Genomic DNA, 15,698 nt, shown 5'->3' with positions numbered 1-15,698 from the left:
TCTGGAGTGCAGGCTCAATAGCTGTGGCGCACGGGCTTACTTGCACCGCGGCATGTGGGATCTTCCCGTACCAGGGCTCGAACCCCTGTCCCCTCCGTTGGCAGGCGGATTCTTAACCACTGCGCCACCAGGGAAGCCCCCAAGCAATTCTTTAAAAACATATAAAACGGGGCTCCCCTGATGGCGCAGTGGTTGAGAGTCTGCCTGCCAATGCAGGGCACACGGGTTCGAGCCCTGGTCTGGGAGGATCCCACATGCCGCGGAGCAACTGGCCCCGTGAGCCACAATTACTGAGCCTGTGCGTCTGGAGCCTGTGCTCCGCAACAAGAGAGGCCGCGATAGTGAGAGGCCCGCGCACCGCGATGAGGAGTGGCCCCCACTTGCCGCAACTAGAGAAAGCCCTCGCACAGAAACGAAGACCCAACATAGCCATGAATAAATAAATAAAAATTAAAAAAAACATATAAAACGAACACAAGCTTATAAAATCTCTGCCCAGTCGCCACACAGGAGGCGTGCCGTCTAGCATCAAACTACAGGCTCAACAAAGGGTAGGAAGACCGGCGAAGAACCCCATCTCAGGCGGGAAGCCGCCAGGATCCCCGGGCGAGCTAGGCCGGCGCCGGGGCAGCGTGGCACGCGGCGGGAGCTGCCCTGTCACTACCCCCGGGGCACCGGCGGACCAAACGCGGGGACACGCGGGCTCCCACCGGGAAAGGACGCCGGCAGGGCCGGTCCCAGCCTTGCCTCTCCATACCTGTCATAGAAGGGATGCTCCTCGCCGAAATCCCTTAGATGCTTCTTCTGCTTTTTAGTTAGGGAGTCGAGCAGCTGGCTCTGGCTCCGGCTCCGGCTCCGGCTCCCGCGTTTGCCCATGGGGAAGACGTCAAGTCAGCCAACCTCCAAGAATCGCGTTTTTCACCTGGAAGTCGTCTCCTCAACCCACTCACGCGGGATTGCCAACGGCACTTTACGGCGGAAGCAGGGTGCCGTAAAGCAGACCCGCTTTACGCCGCGCTTGTACGACAGGCGTTAGAACTTCCTGTTTCCCATTCCGCCCCCGAGCGAGGCTCTTTGGAAGCACGCGCACGCATGCGCAGCTTTTCTCTGAGCCCCGTAAGGCAGGCAGGCAGGGAGGCTTCGAGCTTCCCCAGGTGGGTAAATGGGTGGGTGTACTTTGTGCGTCTGTTTTGGCTGTGAGAATCAGCCTGCATAAACGTGTAGTAACTGAGATGGTTGAATGCAGTGCCTTTCTATTATGCCATAATACAAATACCAACTAACATTTAAGGCTGCCGGTGCATCTCAATTCATCCTCACAACAGTAAACAAATAGGCCTTGTTAATAAGCCTGATACTGGAGATGAGAAAGCTGATGCTTACAAAAGGTTACACACACACTAGCAAGAGAGGAGATGGAAACCTAATTCTCTCTGATGCGACCACAGGCTTTTCCCACTAGGATCTGCCACATGCGTGTGCTGTGTGAAGAATGAGGACGCAAGGCTGAGATTCCCGCCCTTACCCTACCCCCTCATTTTCTGAAAGTATTGCAAGGGCCCTTGGTAACACATCTGTTCTGGCATTTTTCATGTTATAAAAGCAAAAACACATCCAGAGAGGTAAAGTGACTTTCCTAAATCACCCGGAGAGTCGATGTTAGAGAAAGCAGTCAAACTCAATAAAGTGTCTCAAAACTGAATTGGGGCAAATTGGGATGGAAAACTTTTAAAGGGTAAGTAACTTTTCTATATCTGGGTCATGGTGGTGGTTACACCTGGTATACAATTACCAAAATTAATCAGACTGTACCTTTGAAATTGGTACATTTTAATGCAAGTAAATAATAATCTCAATAAACAAAGAGGTCAAAACAGCGCAACTGGACTTAATACTCTAGAGACAGGCAGAGTGTGCAGGGATACTTAAAAACCACAGGATAGGGCTTCCCTGGTGGCGCAGTGGTTGAGAGTCCGCCTGCCGATGCAGGGGACGCGGGTTCGTGCCCCGGTCCGGGAAGATCCCACGTGCCGCGAAGCGGCTGGGCCCGTGAGCCATGGCCGCTGAGCCTGCGCGTCCGGAGCCTGTGCTCCGCAACGGGAGAGGCCACAACAGTGAGAGGCCCGCGTACCGAAAACAAACAAACAAAACAAAAACCACAGGATAAACACAGAGACACTTTTTTTCTAATAGTAACTTACAATGTCAATCATAAACCACAGAATTCACCTGAATATTTAAGGTAAAATAGGAGCCATCAAAGATAGTGTTCACTGCCTCTGCTCTTAGAGGAGTGTCTGTGAGAGAATTGGAGCTTTGTCCAATACCATGTCACACCTATAGAAGTCTCACTACAACTCTTAAAATCCTAGTTTTGTCGTTCTGGGGACCATCTACTCCTAATTAGATTCTGGGAGCTTAGGGTGGCGTACGGAGGCAAGGGGAGGGAGTATCAAGAAAATATGCAAACAGCAGGTAGTGCCAGCAGATGGCCCAGCCAAGGAACCCAGAAACAAACAGACATGTGTCTTCTGTCTCATTTCAAGGTAAAAAGTACAGTCACTTACGTAAACAAAAGGCTGTTTGCAAATGTCATCATACATTCTAAGGCACCATCCACAGTATAACCTGGCTATGACAATAAAGTCATACAATGTTTTTTCTCCTCCCACCCTATTCCAAGTGCCCCAGCTTCCCTCCCCAGAGGCAACCAGTTTCTTGGTGTTCTTCCAGAGATCTGCTATAAAAAGCTATACTCTTGAGCACTTGATGTGACTCTTTACTCTCTCCTGCTTTCCATGTCATTGTAGTCCTATGGACAGCTCTAGACTGTTCCCAGGTTCAGACACAACTGTGCCCTAGCTCCACCCAAGTGCTCTCATCATTGGCTCACTGAGCCCGCTTCTGAAAATATTTATATTAGCCTTTGACAACATAAAAGGGGATGCTTTGTGAAATTTTAACCTGAGAGTTCGGAATTGAAACATATTTTTCATGCCTCCAGTGAAAGTTCTCTTAGTAAAACTCACACAAAGAAGATGCATGTGCCAACTAGTGAAGGCCCTGGGAAAATTGTAATAAAGGCAAAATTTGTTCTTCCCTTTCTTCTTCTCACGCTCAGCCCTTCCTTTTCCCTCCTGCAGGGTTGTCTTTGCCCTTTGCCCTCAGGGACTCAGTATTTTCAGGGGTAAAAACAATCCAGGAAATAATCTTTTATACTAGTTTGTAAAGAGAGGCTGATGAATTAATGTTACTTGGGTATTTTCAATTCGGGGAGACTCCCTAGGATAACGATCTCAAGGGGTGGGAGGGGGGTGGCTGTCCCTTAAGACAAGATGGTCAGAATATTCAGAAAAGTGTTAGTTTTTCTTTATTAAAAACTTTTTCTTTGGAAAATTTCAAGTATATACAAAAGTAGACAAAACAGTATAATACACTCCCATGTTCCCATCCCTCGGCTTCAATGCAAGGTATGCCCACCCACTACCCCTAACTCCCGCCCCTGTATTATTTTTGAAGCAAATCCCAGACACTGTATTATTTTATCTGTAAATATTTATTTCTAAATATCTAAAAGATAAGGGTTCTTTCTTTAACATAGCTACAATGGCACTATTTCACCTAAAAAAAAAGATGATAACAATTATTTAATATCATCATGTAACCAGTCAGTATTCAGATTTCTGATTGTCTCATAAATGTCGTCTTTTTTTTTTTTTTACACTGTTAGTTGAACATGTTCTGCTGTTCTCTGTGTCTCTCGCGAATACATTGTGGGATTTAGAACTTTGATCAGATTTCATTATAGCTGATATTTTAGACTTCCATCAGGAGGCGTATACCGTCTGGTTGTCTTTCATATTGTGATGTTACCAGTCATTGGTAGTCAATGTCTAAATTCGTTAATTCATTAGAGGTCACATTCTAATTCTCTCATGAGGTGATATTCTAATTCTATCATTTCTTCTTCACTTACTTGCTGGACTATTTTTATGAAGGCAAGCTTTTCCTTCCCCTAAATTTTGCTTACCCAGTGGTACTGTTTGTATAGGAAAAGCAGAAGAAATGCTTGATTCTCTCCCTTCATTTACTAATTTTCAACACAAGGAGTCAATTCACTGGATCTTCTCAGGTTGACCAATCAAGTTTTTTTTTTAATTTTTAGTATCATTATGAACTCATGGAATTATACAAATTGATGTGTTTTAATCCCTTGCAAGTATTATGGTGTACATGATTTGAAAGAGCTTATTTGACATATAGTGATGTATTTGAAAAGACAAACTATGTCCTAATACAAACCACAGGAAGTAAACAGGAGTCTATCTGAGATTCTCAACAGAGCAGGAATGGGAAGGTGGGGAAGGAGCACAATTTGAGGATACAGATCAGATGCTGGGGAAGTTTGAGTTTTGAAATTTATGTGATAATATAAGTGGTAACAAGGGCACATGTGTTCAAGATATGTTGACAGGGAGCCATAAATAATCCAAAGGTATGACTCTCTAATTATGAAAGCTCCGACACCTCAGCTACTGATTTGGGAAGATTCTGGGGAAGGTGTGTGTGCACCCACACATCTGTCTCCTCCTAGATGCCTCAAATCAGACAGTCTCCTCCACCACATGTATGCATACATGTCTGTATACACCCCAAAGCCATCCAGCCTCTTCCTGAGAGTGCTGGCAGAAATCAGTCTCTCGCTACCTGTATAATGAAATGAGCTTGTTTATTCATTGAAAAAAAAAGTACTAAACACCACGTGCCAGGTGCTGTGCTAGTAGCTGAGGCTGGGGGAAAGAATAAGATCCATTCCAGCCTCTTCAAGGAGCTCTCAGCCTCATCCAGGTATGGATAAGTACGCAGACTCTTACGATACACTGTGATAAATGCTAAACTGATAGATGCTGGGTGCTAAGGAAGCAGCTCAGTCAGAGTTTTGGTGCTGCTGGGGGTTGGGGGCCGGTGGGGCAGGGTCATCTGCTGCCTTTGAGCGTTTGTCAGCCTGTCACGCTCATTGAACATCGGTATTGAACTTGAGATTAATCTAGATTCTAGATTTTAGGCTGTATGAGTTGTTTCAGCTGACTTCATGAACAGCATGTGTGTGTGTTCAAGACAGGGTATGAGGGATATAGGGCAACAGGAAATTAGAGAGCTGGGTAGTCATCGGATTCCACAGCGTTTATTGTGTAAGGAGCAATGAGTTTTCTAGGTGGAACATGTTTTAGATAACGAGATTATGTCTGAAAAGAGAAAAGCTTTGTAATGTATTTCAATGCACTCTACATAACTTGAAAATGCAAAACACTATTATATATAGTGCCTACACTTTCTATTCATCTGTACCCAGAAGAACTATCCATTGTCAAACCCAGAGCCTGGCATAGAGTGACCTGTAATAATTATGTTTCCTCAAGCTTATCAGAGGTTGTTTTATATTAGGCCTAGCCTAAAACTGAAATATTTTATCAGATTATATTCACCTGACTGAGAACAAGGCTAAAATGCTACACTAGAGGGGATAAAGTTTTACCTCCCTCTCTCTAGTGGAATGTTGGTGTAACTACATTCTGTTTTTCACATTTTTCTGGCAGAGGCTTAGCAGGCAAACCTTCATTCATTTATCAAACATTTTCTAAACAGTTACCATGTTCCTGTCATAATGTTAGGCATTAATGATTTAAAAAGCTCAGACCTCAGGCTTTCCCCTTGAAAGACCTCATAGTCTAGTTGGGGGAGACAAAGCAATTAACAAATAATTATGTTGTCATGGGCTAGATTAGAAGGGTGTCTACAAAGGGTTTTAGGAACCCAGAAGATAAAGAAGCTCCTCTTGCTGTGGAGGAGAGAGGAAAGGTCATGGGGAGTTGCAGAGAGGATGCACTGAGTCAGGGTTTCCTGGGAAAGAAGGTTCCAGGGAGAGGGAATAGCATGAGCAAGGTGGAAAGATGTGTTTGGAGAACTGTCTGTGGACCCTGTTGCTGAGGTGGGTGGGTGGGAGTAGAGAGGTTGGAGAGACGGACAGGTGAGGATTCAGCCCACTAAAGGCCTTGCATGCCTTGTTGGGGCATTGAGGCCCCATCCCATGTAAGGTGAGGAACCCTTAAAGGATTTCAAGCAAGGGGGTTATGTGAACCGATTTGGACTTCAGCGAAATCACAGTGATGTCTGTATGGGTGACAAGGACATTAAATCTTCCTTTCCGACGACTTCCTGGAGCAGCCGATTCGCTACTGATGCTGCCCACCTCCAAAAGACTTTGGAGACTTTTTCATGTTTTGTTTGTTTGTTTATTTGTTTTCGGTACGCAGGCCTCTCACTGTTGTGGCCTCTCCCGTTGCGGAGCACAGGCTCCGGACGCGCAGGCTCAGCGGCCATGGCTCACGAGCTTAGCCGCTCCGCGGCACGGGGGACCTTCCCAGACCTGGGGCACGAACCTGCGTCCCCTGCATCGGCAGGCGGACTCTCAACCACTGCGCCACCAGGGAAGCCCTATCCTGTGGTTTTTAAGTATCCCTGCACACTCTGCCTGTCTCTAGAGTATTAAGTCCAGTTGCGCTGTTTTGACCTCTTTGTTTATTGAGATTATTATTTACTTGCATTAAAATGTACCAATTTCAAAGGTACAGTTTGATTAATTTTGGTAATTGTATACCAGGTGTAACCACCACCACGACCCAGATATAGAAAAGTTACTTACCCTTTAAAAGTTTTCCATCCCAATTTGCCCCAATTCAGTTTTGAGACACTTTATTGAGTTTGACTGCTTTCTCTAACATCGACTCTCCGGGTGATTTAGGAAAGTCACTTTACCTCTCTGGATGTGTTTTTGCTTTTATAACATGAAAAATGCCAGAACAGATGTGTTACCAAGGGCCCTTGCAATACTTTCAGAAAATGAGGGGGTAGGGTAAGGGCGGGAATCTCAGCCTTGCGTCCTCATTCTTCACACAGCACACGCACGTGGCAGATCCTAGTGGGAAAAGCCTGTGGTCGCATCAGAGAGAATTAGGTTTCCATCTCCTCTCTTGCTAGTGTGTATGTAACTTTTTGTAAGCATCAGCTTTCTCATCTCCGATATCAGGCTTATTAACAAGGCCTATTTGTTTACTGTTGTGAGGATGAGTTGAGATGCACCGGCAGCCTTAAATGTTAGTTGGTATTTGTATTATGGCATAATAGAAAGGCACTGCATTCAACCATCTCAGTTACTACACGTTTATGCAGGCTGATTCTCACAGCCACGCCTGTTGTACAAGCGCGGCGTAAAGCGGGTCTGCTTTACGGCACCCTGCTTCCGCCGTAAAGCGCCGTTGGCAATCCCGCGTGAGTGGGTTGACGAGACGACTTCCAGGTGAAAAACGCGATTCTTGGAGGTTGGCTGACTTGACGTCTTCCCCATGGGCAAACGCGGGAGCCGGAGCCGGAGCCGGAGCCAGAGCCAGCTGCTCAACTCCCTAACTAAAAAGCAGAAGAAGCATCTAAGGGATTTCGGCGAGGAGCATCCCTTCTATGACAGGTATGGAGAGGCGAGGCTGGGACCGGCGCTGCCGGCGTCCTTTCCCGGTGGGAGCCCGCGTGTCCCCGCGTTTGGTCCGCCGGTGCCCCGGGGGTAGTGACAGGGCAGCTCCCGCCGCGTGCCACGCTGCCCCAGCGCCGGCCTAGCTCGCCCGGGGATCCTGGCGGCTTCCCGCCTGAGATGGGGTTCTTCGCCGGTCTTCCTACCCTTTGTTGAGCCTGTAGTTTGATGCTAGACGGCACGCCTCCTGTGTGGCGACTGGGCAGAGATTTTATAAGCTTGTGTTCGTTTTCTATGTTTTTAAAGAATTGCTTGGGGGCTTCCCTGGTGGCGCAGTGGTTAAGAATCCGCCTGCCAACGGAGGGGACAGGGGTTCGAGCCCTGGTCCGGGAAGATCCCACATGCCGCGGTGCAAGTAAGCCCGTGCGCCACAACTATTGAGCCTGCACTCCAGAGCCCGCGAGCCACAACTACTGAGCCAGGGTGGTGCAACTACTGATGCCCGCGAGCCTAGAGCCCCTGCTCCGCAACAAGAGAAGCCACCTCTCGCCGCAACTAGAGAAAGCCCGGGCGCAGCAACGAAGACCCATAGCAGGCCAAAATAAATAAATTAAAGAAGTTAAAAAAAATTAAAAAAGAATTGCTTGGGGGCTTCCCTGGTGGCGCAGTGGTTGAGAGTCTACCTGCCAATGCAGGGGACACGGGTTCGTGCCCCGGTCTGGGAGGATCCCACATGCCGCGGAGCGGCTGGGCCCGTGGGCCATGGCCGCTGAGCCTGCGCGTCCGGAGCCTGTGCTCCGCAACGGGAGAGGCCACAACAAGAGGCCCGCGTAGCGCAAAAAAAAAAAAAAAAAAAAAAAAAAAAAAAAGAATTGCTTGGGACCCTCGACATCACCTATCTATTCAATGACCATGAGGAAAGTAATGTTTGGGTAGTTGTGGGTTCCTCTCTAAGTGTCCAGACTCTCAGTTATGATCTTAGTGCTCATCCCACCCCTTTGGGCTGCTTTATCAACAGTTAGAGGGATAGTCTACTTAAGAAACTTGCTAGAAAAGGTGAACCCCGAGGGCTTTTATTTGCCAAAATTTCCCATCTTTTGGATGAGAGCCTGTTACTGTGTGACTGTAGTATTTGTCATGTGGTCTTGTTAGACTTTTTCATTCGTCTCTTATTATCTATTTGGCATATCCTTCCAAAACCTGTCCAAATGCATATGGAGTTTTTACTTGACAATAGATATAATGTATTTATAACGGTATAGTCTGCCACGTTCATTTAAAGTTGTATCATTAGACTTTTCCTAATTGCTACATACTAGTAGTTAAAGTTTAACATTGCCTGTTTCTTCTCAGGGTTTCCAGAAAGGAAGCAAAACCACAGACTTGTCAACTGGTAATGCTTTATACCTTCTTTATGATAGTAGATTCTGGATTGTTACTTCTAAGATTATATATGGTACTAAAGTTTGGCTACATTTCCACTCTCTTTGATTTTAGATGTAAGCTATATTTTAGTAATATTGCTTAGTTTTAAGTGCAGATGTCTGTTAAAATGCCATTGTGATAACTAATATCGTATAAAGTATGAAACTGTCCTGAGAGATTAGCCTGTTAGAACCTGTTAAGGAGGCTTACCAGGGGGCTCTTGGTGAATCCTAAGAGGGAATGTCATGTTTGCTTAACATAAAATAGAGTGCAAAATCATCAAAGGTCTTATTTCATTACCACAGACTCAGAAATAAAGTACACTTTTTTGTTGTAAGTTTTCCTGTTGCTCCTTTAAAGGTGCCAAATGTCTGACACATAGGTTAGATCGCCTTATAACCTAAAGCTCCATGTGTTTAGTTTGCTGTCTTCCCATGTGGAACATGAGCAGTTCAAAGAAGAGGAAGCGCTTCTAGAATCATAGCTAGATTAGCTGTTTTAAACAAATTTGGTGCTAGGTCTGGTTGAATAGATAGGGTTGCATATTTGCAGAAAAGCTAGTTTTTATTTAGAAAAGTCTGAACTTGGTTCCACTGTGGGCCTGATGATAGTCGTGGGGTAGCAACAAGAACAGTATAAGTTTTGTTTTTAAAATCCCCATTTTCCTTTTAGTCAGAGAGTTTATAGATACTTCAAGTTCTGAAAGTGAAGCATAGAGTGAACCAGAACAAGTTTCTGGTTACAACAGACTACTTGCCACATTAAAGGATGTCTCCAAGGAAGATGAGGAGGAGGAAGAGGAAGAAGACAGTGTTCTAGATGAGACAGAAATGAATCTTGAAGATGGCGATAGTGACGTCATTGTGGAGGAAGAGATGGCAGTAGAGTCCACTGACATGCAGAAGAGTAAGTGTCTTTGATGTGGGTTTATCATCTTTGCAGGGACCACAGACAGATTGCCCCAGGGGCAGGGTGCCTTGTACCACAGAGCTGGGTGAAAGCACATGGATTCAAAGCAGAGATTCTTAACATTGTTGGGCTCTGTGATATCTTCCAGAATCTGATGAAAACACAGGACCCTGTGGCCATAAAAATGCAGAAATGACATTTTTGCTTATGATTTCCAGGATTTCATCAATCCTACTTCAAATTCCCCTGATTGGGAGGAAAGGGAACATAATTCTGTTTTTGTAATGGTCTCAATTTATGAAAGAGATTATTGTTCCTGCCTTAGAGGAACCAAGTTGAATGGAAGATAGACATAAAATATACAAAACTTTTCAAGCATCAAATCTGAATGGAACCGATAAATATAAGGTGTTAAAGAGATGCACAGTGGTCACATGCTGCCAGGGTGAATGAGGGGAGGCTTCAGAGAAGAGCTGGGACTGAAAGCTTAAAGGAACTCTGTCTCACTCAGACGTCTAGGGGACTATTTTTTTAAAAATTATTATTAATTTATTTATTTTTGGCTGCATTGTGTCTTTGTTGCAGTGCGCCGGCTTCTCACTGTGGTGGCTTCTCTTGTTGTGGAGCATGGGCTCTAGGCACGTGGGCTTCGGTAGTTGTGGCACACGGGCTCAGTAGTTGTGGCTCACGGGCTGTAGAGCACAGGCTCTGTAGTTGTGGCGCACGGGCTTAGTTGCTCGGCGGCATGTGGGATCTCCCCAGACTAGGGCTTGAAACCACGTCCCCTGCATTAGCAGGCGAATTCTGTAACCACTGTGACACCAGGGAAGTCCCCATAGGTGACTTTTAATTTAACTTTAAAATCAACTTTATTGAAGTATGAATTACATTCAACAAGGTGTACCCATTTTAAGCATGTAATTTGATAAGTTTTGACAAATGTGTATATCTATATTGTCATCGCCAAAGTCAAGATACAGAACACTTCCAATACCTGCAAAAAGTTCCTTCTTGTCCTTTTACAGTCAGTTTCCCAGGCCTGGCATCAGGCAACCACTGACATGCTTTCTTTCACTATGTATTAGTGTTTCCTATTCTAGAAATTCATATGAATGGAAGCATACAATAAGTACCCTGTTGCACGTGGCTTCTTTGGCTCCTCATGTTGTTGTGACTCATCCGTGTAGCTCATATTAGTAATTCATTTCTTTTTATTACTGGAATAGTAGTCCATTGTCTGAATATATCTGGGTAACTTTTTATATTCTATTATCTTAATGCCTACTTGCCTTACTGTATTTTTTTCTATACTTTAAGGTGTCACACACCATTCTTAGTATTTTCATTCATCACTTGTACTCGGATACAAAAATCATTGCCTCAGACTTAGGGATTGTTTTAATTTTGTTGGTTTTCCAGTTTTCTTTCATGTTTTAGGTTTTTAAAAATGAAAAGTTTGGCTTTTTAAATTATAAAAGTAATATATATTTACTGTAAAAATTTAAGAGGGTAATATAGTTAACGTATATCTCCTCCACCCTGGGATGAACACCTTTAACATTTTATAGAACCTTCCAGACTACTTTTTTATGGATATATGAGTGAATATATATTTGTGTGTATGTGCATAATGGCCTCATACATTTCTGTAAGTGACTTTTTTTCTTTAATAATATAACGTGTGTAACTGTGGGTTACTGCCGCTAGAACCCTGGTGTCCAAACTCCCAGGCCAAATCTCCTTCTACTACATTACACTACCATGGGGAGGTTTAAAAAAGAAAGGGAAAGTATGAAGGGTGATTTTTCCATAAATTAAATCCACTTGAAAAGGCGCATTTGGAGAGTCAGAGAGTACTGATATTGTTAGAAAGAAGAAAGGTTGAAAAGCTGGTTAAATCTCATTTTTAAAAAATCCATATGTACCACATTGTAAAAAAGAGAAGGAAGACGGCATTCATGATTACTGGGCTGGCAGGGTAGGGGACAGTTGCATGCTGGGGGTGGCTCTCGTACTGGCTCTTCCACTCTTCACACTTGTGCTCGGCCAGGGCCAGGGACCGCTGAGGGAGATCAGAGGAGAGGGTGGTGCCTTGGGGGTTCCAGGGGGTTGTGCAGCTGGCTCCCTTGCCACCCAGACTGCCCCAGGGTTCCCAGCCCCAAGGGTTATGGAGCATCCCCACACCTGTTTGCTCTGCAGTTGCTGCTCTGCACGCATTTTCTCCTCCAGCACTTTCTGCAGTGTCTCCTTGGCCTTCTGCTCATAGCTGTTTTTCTGGTCTTCCATCTGTAAAAGCAACTTATTCATTCCCCAAGAAGTGTATTTCTGTAAATTTGAGGCAATTCAACAAATACACATTGACCTACTGTGTGCTAAAGCCTGAGCAGGGATACAGAAATGAAACGAAATTGGTCCTTGCCCACAGGGCAGAGATGTCAGTAATCTGGTGGACCTTCTTCCAGGCTGGAGGCAGGCAGGGAGAGTCCCTCAGGTGATGTGAGAGGTGAGTGGGGATAAAAAACTGCCCTGGGCATGCTGGGCATTCTCCCCTAGGCCTTCCACAGGCATTTGAAATCCGACATTTCCAAAGGGAAATCATCTTTCTAAACCTGCTCCTAGCTCAGTGGTCAGCATCACCCCCCACCCAGTCTCCCAAACCCTAAACCAGGGAATCATCCTTGATTTCTCTCTCACCTTCTTCAAGGAATCAGTTCCTCATCAAGCTTTGTCACGTCAGCGTCTTTAACGGCTCGTTCATTACCTGTATCCTCTATCCCTACCGCCACCTCCTTAGTTCAGACCCTAGTGACACTATTATATGGATTATATAGAGACTATGTGTTATCTTCATGCCTTGCCTCCCTTCAAACCCTTTTCAGTCCTGCAGCTAGAGGGTTCTTTCTAAAACTTACATCTGATCCCATCACAACCTGCTTACATCTCTCAGTGGTTCTCAGTGTTCTAAGAATCAGGTCCAAACTCCTTGGCATGGTTCCTACTTACAAGCCCAGACTTTGATCTCATGCTGCCTCCACGCAAGCTGAACTGCTTGTAGGTCCCCTAAGCACTGTGCTTTTCAGCCTCTGCCTTTGCCCATAAAGCTTCTTCTGCTTAGAGTATCGTGACCCACGCTTCTCACCTGGTTAACTTCTACCCATGTTCAAGATTCAGCCCTAGAATCATAAATTCTGATAAACTTGGCCAACCATACCTACCCCCCGACTCTTTATGGATTAGGCAGTTTTACTGGTGTTCACATAGTATCTGTATTTCTGATCTATTGAATCATCTGTCTCCTTTAAGGGATTGTAAACTCCTTTGAGGCAGGGAGCATTTTTATTTTTGTATTTTTTGTGTTTTATTTATTTATTTATTTATTTATTTATTTTTTATTAGCTTCTGCTTTATAACAAAGTGAATCAGTTATACATATACGTCTGTTCCCACATCCCTTCCCTCATGCATCTCCCTCCCTCCCACCCTCCCCATCCCACCCCTCCAGGCGGTCACAAAGCACCGAGCTGATCTCCCTGTGCTCTGCGGCTGCTTCCCACTATCTATCTACCTTACATTTGGTAGTGTATATATGTCCATGCCTCTCTTTCGCTTTGTCACAGCTTACCCTTCCCCCTCCCCATATCCTCAAGTCCATTCTCAAGTAGGTCTGTGTCTTTATTCCCGTTTTACCCCTAGGTTCTTCATGACATTTTTAAAAAAAATTCCATATATATGTGTTAGCATACGGTATTTGTCTTTCTCTTTCTGACTTACTTCACACCGTATGACAGACTCTAGGTCTCTCCACCTCATTACAAATAGCTCAGTTTCGTTTCTTTTTATGGCTGAGTAATATTCTATTGTATATATGTGCCACATCTTCTTTATCCATTCATCCGATGATGGACACTTAGGTTCTTTCCATCTCCGGGCTATTGTGAATAGAGCTGCAATGAACATTTTGGTACATGTCTCTTTTTGAATTATGGTTTTCTCAGGGTATATGCCTAGTAGTGGGATTGCTGGGTCATATGGTAGTTCTATTTGTAGTTTTTTAAGGAACCTCCATACTGTTCTCCATAGTGGCTGTACCAATTCACATTCCCACCAGCAGTGCAAGAGGGTTCCCTTTTCTCCACACCCTCTCCAGCATTTATTGTTTCTAGATTTCTTGATGATGGCCATTCTGATTGGTGTGAGATGATATCTCATTGTAGTTTTGATTTGCATTTCTCTAATGATTAATGATGCTGAGCATTCTTTCATGTGTTTGTTGGCAGTCTGTATATCTTCTGTGGAGAAATGCCTATTTAAGTCTTCTGCCCATTTTTGGATTGGGTTGTTTGTTTTTTTGCTATTGAGCTGCATGAGCTGTTTATAAATTTTGGAGATTAATCCTTTGTCAGTTGCTTCATTTGCAAATATTTTCTCCCATTCTGAGGGTTGCCTTTTGGTCTTGTTTATGGTTTCCTTTGCTGTGCAAAAGCTTTGAAGTTTCATTAGGTCCCATTTGTTTATCTTTGTTTTTATTTCCATTTCTCTAGGAGGTGGGTCCAAAAGGATCTTGCTGTGATTTATGTCATAGAGTGTTCTGCCTATGTTTTCCTCTAAGAGTTTGATAGTTTCTGGCCTTACATTTAGGTCTTTAATCCATTTTGAGCTTCTTTTTGTGTATGGTGTTAGGGAATGATCTAATCTCATACTTCTACATGTCCCTATCCAGTTTTCCCAGCACCACTTATTGAAGAGGCTGTCCTTTCTCCACTGTACATTCCTGCCTCCTTTATCAAAGATAAGTTGACCATATGTGCGTGGGTTTATCTCTGGGCTTTCTATCCTGTTCCATTGATCTATCTTTCTGTTTTTGTGCCAGTACCACACTGTCTTGATTACTGTAGCTTTGTAGTATAGTCTGAAGAGGGAGCATTTTTTAAAAAATAAAATTATTTTTGTAGGCTTGGGGATCTGAACAATATTCAGTAAAGTCAAGTTTTAAAAATTAATACATTTGTATTTTTAGAATTTCTCCTGGCTTCAAGGTCAAAAAGAAAAAGACACAAAAGCAGCTTTGCAAATTCACTGGGGGTCTTGCCTTTCCAGTGCTTTTCATTTTTATGCCCTGTGATTTTTGGGAAAGCAGGAGCCTTTTACTGTCGATTCTGGGTTACCCAACTGGGTAAGAGATAGTCTAGATAATGCAAATTTAGAGTTCAATATCAAATCATTTCCATTTAGCTTTGGAGTCATCTGAAAATTTGGATTTAAATGTTGAGTGGGTCTTATGTTCTTGGAATTGTCATTAGAAACCAGATACAGGAGTTACTGGTTGAGATCATACATGGTTATGTCCAGGTTATTGGACTTAACCATGCTGGTCACTGACCAGCTTTATCCCCCATTGAAAACGAGTAGACTGGCATTCTGGATTATATGTCAGTCTCTTATGAGGTTGGTTGGCATTACTGAAAAAATAAAAGTTGTGGATCCGCAAACCCATAGACTATATAGGCTATGTTCCCCTGCAGAATTCTAACTACATGGCCACCTTATCTTCCTAACATCAAGTGGGAGCAGTCTGGCCGGTCCATCTTGTTCTCTTGATCTTGAGTCCTCTGCCAAAGACCTCCCCCTTTTCTGCACCAGCACATACGTCACAGCCCTGAAGAAAGTGTAGACATCTGAGATACGTTAACAGTGGGGGAGGGCTAATATCCCGTGAACAGACACATAAATGCCTGTTAGACCTGGAAATTGAAAACCAGAGAGGCGGGGCCCCACTGGTTTTGGCCCAGGCCACCAGCCCCTGGTGTTCCCAGCAAAATGTTCCCAATGTGGGAGTTTGAGG

The 15,698-nt window shown here is 44.3% G+C and overlaps 1 protein-coding gene across 1 annotated transcript in view; it reads left to right on the top strand.

Moving 5' to 3' along the window:
• LOC309808830 (forkhead-associated domain-containing protein 1-like) overlaps nucleotides 1-15,698 on the top strand; it is a gene marked incomplete at both ends in the record, with an annotated part of 1,104,685 nt that overhangs the window by 774,887 nt on the left and 314,100 nt on the right. The window lies entirely within an intron of this gene.

The sequence above is a fragment of the Mesoplodon mirus genome, assembly GCF_964341445.2.
Source record: "Mesoplodon mirus genome assembly, chromosome: 7".
NCBI lineage: Eukaryota > Metazoa > Chordata > Mammalia > Artiodactyla > Ziphiidae > Mesoplodon > Mesoplodon mirus.
This window is presented reverse-complemented; position numbering and strand designations above follow the sequence as displayed.